Raw genomic sequence first — 5,641 nt, forward strand, 5'->3', positions numbered from 1 at the left:
CGGTTCGGCCGACTATGTGGGAGTAGAGGAACTGGGTTCCGAGGGGATAGCATTCAGGGTATTGCTTGTGAAACGACCCTAGTTAAGTGCTTCTGTGAAGAGGAGTTGGCGCGCAGGATTTCCCATCGTCTTGCTGGGAGACATCCCCAGAACACACATGAGGTCCACGAGTCACATAGGCAAGCCTCAGCTGCCTCCACCACTGTCTTGGCTCCGGTGACCGGTGGAGGGATGGAGTATGTCTTGGGGTGCAATAGGCTTTTGAGCCCACCGAGTTCACATGGATTTTATGAGCCAGGAATTTCTATCACAGTACAGACTGCAGAAAGGGCGGGTCGAGGCCTTTGCCAGGAAGCATGGGTAACATGAAAGGCTTGGGTGCAGCTGGTATTTTTTGCTAATGGACAGGCTACATGCGGGCAGTGTGGCTGTAGTCAGGCTAGAGCCCTGTGCATAGGGGCCTCAGAGGTCGCGTGTGCTGTGCGAGGTTACGCATTGGTGGGGACACAGGCCTGGGGCATACAGCATGCCAAATAGCATTTGGGGGAGCCCATGTCAGGGTCCCGCGATCACTTGCAGGTAGCAGTGATGGGATCAAAATTATCAGAGCCCAGTGCTCCTCCTGAAAATAAAGGACTGGATGAAAGGGGATACCTTCAGGTGTATTGCCCCATTGCAGGAGGGCTGCAGTCTCCTTATTACACTTCAGCCCACCTGGTATTGTTCCTTGTTAGCGGCAGTGTCCTTGTGGCAGGCATGGGGATGGCAGCAGAGGGCACAATCAGGGGCCTGCCTGCATTAACAACGTGATTGGACAGTGGCGCCCATCACGGGGCCTCTGTCAGTACCCAGCAGTGTAGGGCGGTGGTTGTGGTCCATAGGCACATGGTTTATTTGGGGATGGAGGCAGCCATGTGGCTTATCTTAGCTAATGTAACTGACTTCCTCTGTGTTGTAGTGAGGCCCTCCTGCTCGTTAATCGAGCAGCCTTCTCAGTGGGCCGCTCGCTGCCACGCTAGTCGCCAGCCCTACCGCCCTGGGAGCTGGCTCACGGAGGCATGTAGTCATCCGCATAACGAGTCGGATACCAGGCCAGTAGAGGGAGGGCGATGATCTCGAAGTCCCCCTTGAGTCACCTATGTAGTAGCAGGAGATGAGGAGTTACTCAATGCGGTGCGCCCCTCTGACAATCAGCTGGGTGGGCGCCATCCATCACTGTCGGCCGCGGCTTCCAGTCCTGCTGCAGGCCCCTTTTGCGGTCCACTGCCTGGGGCTGTATTTGAGGCTCTTGTCGTGTCTGGAGCACCAGCTTTCAGGACCACGGCTTCACTACTGCACAAGGGGCTATGCATGTCACCACCCCAACACCGAAGATGCTGCAGGCGCCGTCCGGGGTGCGTTTTGGCATGGATCCATTCACTCGACGTGGCAAGACCACGCCCCCCAACAGTGATAATAAGACGAAGTTTGGGTTCAGTGTGAGTTATTAGTGACGTGGTGACGCTTGAGAACTGTTGCCGATATCTATTCCCCCCAACGCCTGTGGCTGCTATGAGTATTCCGTACCCTCTTGTCTCGAAGCGTGTCACTAAGACCGTGGATCTTTTGTGGTCTCTACCGCAGGTAGCTGGGCATCGCAGGCCCCACCAAGCCTCGGGAGGCACTGGGGTCACTGATGAAGCAGCACAAGGTGGTGGTATTCATCGAGGGCACATCTTCCCAGCCCATGTGTGGGTTCAGTAATGCCGTTGTACAGATTCTGTGCATGCACGGTGTACAGGAGCATGGAGCTCACAACGTTCTGGAGAATCAGGACCTGCGGCAGGGAATTAAGGACTATACTAATTGGCCTCAAGTATAAATGAATGGTAAATTTGTTAGTGGTTGTGACGTACTTCTCCAGATGCATCAGAACGGAGATCTGGTGGAAGAACTAAAGAAATTAGGTCTACGCTCTGCTCTTGATGCGAAGCAGAGCCAAGAAGAAAAGTGAACATCAGATGATTCAGAACATGGACTGTAGTTAGTTTGTGATGAATCCTATTGAAGAACCCTATTGCCAGCAGAGCCTTACCAGTGTTTTACCCACTTTAAAGAAAGTATTAAATAGGTACTAAGATGTGCAGTTTGCAGTGGGTAATCAATGGACAATTCCATTGCTGGCTTTACTTTGTAGACTACAGCTGTCTTGTGAAACCCTGTGATAATCTTAACCTGTGCCTAGTACATTCCTTTGCAACCAGGTATGGGGGACTGCAAGTCTTAGGGATACGCGGGTGGAGGAAAGATATTGGGGGAGGGATTGTAGAGTCTTCTGTAGAGCACAATAACGATTCACCCTTGTATTTGATCATAATAAATTGATTTGTGTAGTATTTAGGTTCTGTTGTATGATTAAAGTTCTTGTTGTTTTAGTTATTGTGTCTAATGGTTGAATGATCAGTTATGAGTTCTTGCCCCCTACTCTGATTCACAGAGAAGCCTGTGACTACTTGCCATCTCTCTACCCTGAGAAGCAAGTGTAAAATGATTGGGCTTGGCCCAGTTTACAAAGCCATATTAGGAGGGACCCCAAGACGCTAGTGGCAAACGTCCTCAACCAATATTCAAACTGTCCAGATGAGTTAAATACTGAGATTTCTGACCATTGATGGTTTATGGCTCTTTCTGCAAACCTGAAAGTGCAATCCTACATGCATCAATCATTAACAGGGCAGAGACTATTCTAATAAATGCCTTTTCTAACTGAACAGTGGCGGCTCCTCCGCTAAGGCGCACAAGCATCACCCTACTGACTTCAATAAGAAAAAAAAAATGATAATAACGTATTGTTATCATTTTATTTTTCCTATTGAAGTGAGTGGTTCTCAGGGTGGAGCTGGCCAGAGCAGGGAGAGGAGTAGTTTGCACTCCTTAAGTGTGCACGGCTGCTTGGGCGGCACTCTCGGGCCGGCCAAACAGTCCTACGCACTTTGCATCTTCCCCACCAGGCTTGTTTTGCACAGCCTGGTGAGGAACACGGGAAGCCTCCCAGTCCCTGTCTGAGCACCATGGTTCAGCACTCAGACCAATCACAATGCTGCATTCCGGCATTGTGATTGGCTATGGGGAGCCTGCGAGCCCGGGTGCTTCCTGCTCCTTTCTGCAGCTGGCGGAGACAGGAAAAAGAGGCGCCGGCCGGCCGGCTGGCCAGCCCAGGTAATTGTTTTTTTTTTTATTTCATACCATCCCACGCCCCCCACACACATGTTAATACAATGCCCCAGAACTAACCCTGGGCGAAGAACTACGCTCCGTTCGCGGAGTTTGCGGAGTTTTGGCAACTCCGCGTTCCGTGGAGTACGCGTAGCTGTCGATTACTCCGCTATCCGGTGCGGAGCGTAGTTGTCGCGCGCTGAATAACATTATCGCGTGCGCGGCAATGGCTTACCTTGGTTCTGCGTTCGCTTTTTCCCGGTCGCGTCTGCCACCATGTTTGTAAACCCTCCCGTGCGACTGTGCGAACGCGATAACGTCATTGGAATCGCGATAAAGCCATAAGGACGCGCGAGTATGTTTGTTGGTAAGATCGAGTTGCCGAACACGCAGAACCTGCAATCTTGCACAGAATAACTCGCGAGCATGTTAAAAGTTAAACCATAATAATAAATTACCATTTTGGTTAGCAAACAAGTGAAAAACCCCTCAAAGTTGTACCTTTGGATGTATTTTTGGGGGGGAAGGAGTCCTCTTTCTGTTTCTACTCTATTTTTGAATATTAAGGAGGAAGGGCTCTGGAGTTTACAACTTCCTGTTCCTGCCCACCAGGCTCCTCCCAGTGCTTTGTCCATGAGGTGGTCACTTTCATTTGGATTTTGAGCTGGCAGGATCACTTTCTGTGTGTGTTGGCTGCATTACTGCTTTTTTGGGGATTTTACTGAGGACTTTTGGATTTTGAATTCTCTTTTTCAAGTAAGTTCAGTAATGTATGAGTGAGTATGATGTTGTAGACTTGTGTTTGTTTGATTTTAAATTTTTTAACTACAGTATTCATTCCTTGATTTAAATTATTGATGGGTGCCTATACTTTTATGAGGTCCCAACTTGTATTTCTTTTTAAATTTCATCCAGGCTACATAGAGAGGTACCCATGGGTAAAATCATAATTCTGTGTTTAAATTTTTATTCAAGTTTGTAAACAAACATCATGGCTGGCATTGGATTATGGTCATCATTATGCAATAGCAATGTCTGCTGTGGAATTTCTGTTTGTGTAATTTAAAAGTTTTTTATTTTTTTAAGCCAATAGCTGACCCTAGTACTCCATGTAGTTAGTGTGTAGGCATGTTTGAGTTCATTGTAATAACTTTCTGTGGTTGGCCTGGCCATGTGTTGTTGGCGGCCATTTTATGTTTCCCAGCCACTTTGCTCTTGCCATAGGCCTCCAAACTTGTGGCCTACTCTGCCAGTAGGCCAGAGGTACTAGTCATAGGGTCATGAAAGTTAATCAACTATTTTTCTGGTGTACCTCTAATTAGAAAATCATGGATGGACTGGTTTGATTTAGAAAATCTTATGTTTATGTGTGGGGTATGTCAGGTTTTGGGTGTCTGTCAATTTCTGCCATTAGGTAACCCTAGGAATACAGCTCGGGAAGTTTTGGTAACGTCGCACCGTGTGAGAACGCGACCTTACCTTTTTTGTCTTGTTCGCGCGCTCAATGTACTGGCTCGGGAATGCGATAACGACTTTTCACTCGATTCGCGTTGCCGAACACGCCGATTTTGCAATCTCGCGAACAATATGTCCCGAGTTGCATAAAAGTTCCTCGAAAATGTTTAATGTGTCCCCTGTGCTACAAAAAGTCCTCATTTATGTGTTATTTGGTTGTAGTTTTGTCTTCCTGGAGCATGGGCCACTCCCAGTTCCTTTCTGTCCTCTATGTAATGATTTCTTGTTTATGGTTGGGGTGACCAATTTGGGCGGTGGTGTGTCCATTTTGTGAAGCTAAGCATTGTCCCTTTGGCATAGGCATTTATTGTCTGTCTTCTCTTTCTTTTCATGTAGTGGTGAGGGCCATTTTGTGTGTACTTACTTCCTTTGTGATGATTCTGCTATGTTGTTGTTGGTGGGCAGGCCATGTGGTGGCGGCCATTTTGTGTATGCTTCCTTTGTGACTGATTTTGCCATGTTGTTGGTGGCCATGCCATGTGGTGGAGGCCATTTTGGGTGCATCCTTTTTCCATGTTGTTTTTGGGTGTCCCTGTCCTCCTGGCCCTATGGAGGCGGCCATTTTCTGTGTCCTTCCCTGGTTCTCTTCTTTTGCCATAGCCATCCAAGGCTTTTGTAGGTACTACTACTCACAGCCATAGGTGCATTCAAGTTAATCAACTATTTTTGTGGTGTACCTTTAATTACACCGTGTATGGCTTTGGATTGCTTCACATTTTTTGTAATGGTGGTACTTTCAGCTTTTGGTTGCTTGTGTGTAACTAATATGGCACTCCCTGCCAGTAGGTAACCCTAGGAATACTGCTCGCGTACTTTTGGTAACGTCGCACCGTGTGAGAACGCGACCTTACCTTTTTTGTCTTGTTTGCGCGCTCAATGTACTGGCTCGGGAACGCGATAACGACTTTTCACTCGATTCGCGTTGCCGAAC

The 5,641-nt window shown here is 48.0% G+C and overlaps 1 pseudogene; it reads left to right on the forward strand.

The window, feature by feature from the left end:
- The first annotated feature begins 356 nt into the window (after positions 1–356).
- On the forward strand, positions 357–1,993 carry LOC147718555 (glutaredoxin-related protein 5, mitochondrial pseudogene; annotated as a pseudogene).
- Positions 1,994–5,641: the final 3,648 nt, after the last annotated feature.

This window comes from Lissotriton vulgaris, chromosome 4_1, assembly GCF_964263255.1.
Source record: "Lissotriton vulgaris chromosome 4_1, aLisVul1.2, whole genome shotgun sequence".
In the NCBI taxonomy this organism is placed as follows: Eukaryota; Metazoa; Chordata; class Amphibia; order Caudata; family Salamandridae; genus Lissotriton; species Lissotriton vulgaris.